Raw genomic sequence first — 1,007 nt, 5'->3', positions numbered from 1 at the left:
GAAGCCTGGTAGAGGCTATAAGATAGTAACATAAGCTGGGGAAAGAGTTAAGCCGGCAGAGAAGTTTTATTCCATCTCGAATAGAATAAAACTTCTCTGCCAGCTACACTTCCCCCAGCTTATGTTACTGCCTTAAACCACCGCAAGATCTGCTTGGAGATTAGTAAGAGTCCACCTTAAGCTACTAGTGCAACTTTACACGACTTGCAGTCTCTTACCTTATTGAAGTGGTTGTCGGCTACGGACGTATGGGCATATACTATAATAGCGACAGCGTTGGTCTGGAGACGACTCCTATTGTCACACGGCTGTTCTGTCTGTGCGACGAGCCTGCTTCAAGTTACTACTTTTATATCCAGCAATGATGTAATTGAGTAGTTTAGACAAGTAAGCATGTCAATAGTATACATAATTTTGGTCTACGCCCTGCCATTAGCAAAACTTGAATTAGCGCCCATCCCATTGAAATAGAGGAAGGGCGGTAGCGCGGTATAAGAAAAGAACTTGTAATAAACAATATAACTGCGTCCGAAAGAACTTGTATACAATTCACGTCAAACACGGTGGTAAACGAAACACATTTTATTTCAAAGTGTTCCTTCTACGAATGTTACGAAAGAAAATAGTTTTTTTAAAGACGGCACTAAATTCCTCCTAAATTTCACTGTGTTTACAAAAAAAAAAAAACTACCTCCCTCCTAGTATCAGAGCACCCACACATTATAGAACGGGTGGGATACTTCGTCTTTCACTGTCTCAGGAAAAGAAGTCGAACCCAACATGTTACAGTTTAGAGTTAGCTTTTTAGACTAGTGTAGACATATTCTATACTGTTATGTAAGTTCTATACCGTTTCTTTTTTGTCGCCTTTCATGTAAACTACAATTAGGCCTCGGGCAGGATCCAACAAGTATGTAAATGAGTAGTTTACACAAGTAGCATGTCCATTAAAGGACATGGAGGAACGTCATTGGTCCATCTAACCAAAGTAGTTGTCTGCTCAAGTT

General features: G+C 40.1%; 1 protein-coding gene across 1 annotated transcript in view; it reads right to left on the bottom strand.

The window, feature by feature from the left end:
- Positions 1-370, bottom strand: part of LOC118432616 — a 6,012-nt gene extending 5,642 nt beyond the window's left edge. The window contains exon 1 of the mRNA XM_035844247.1: positions 219-370. The gene's annotated coding sequence lies outside the window, so the exon portion shown is untranslated. The remainder of the gene's footprint in view (positions 1-218) is intronic.
- Between the last annotated feature and the right edge of the window lie 637 nt (positions 371-1,007).

The sequence above is a fragment of the Branchiostoma floridae genome, chromosome 15 (genome assembly GCF_000003815.2).
Source record: "Branchiostoma floridae strain S238N-H82 chromosome 15, Bfl_VNyyK, whole genome shotgun sequence".
Classification (NCBI taxonomy): Eukaryota; Metazoa; Chordata; class Leptocardii; order Amphioxiformes; family Branchiostomatidae; genus Branchiostoma; species Branchiostoma floridae.
This window is presented reverse-complemented; position numbering and strand designations above follow the sequence as displayed.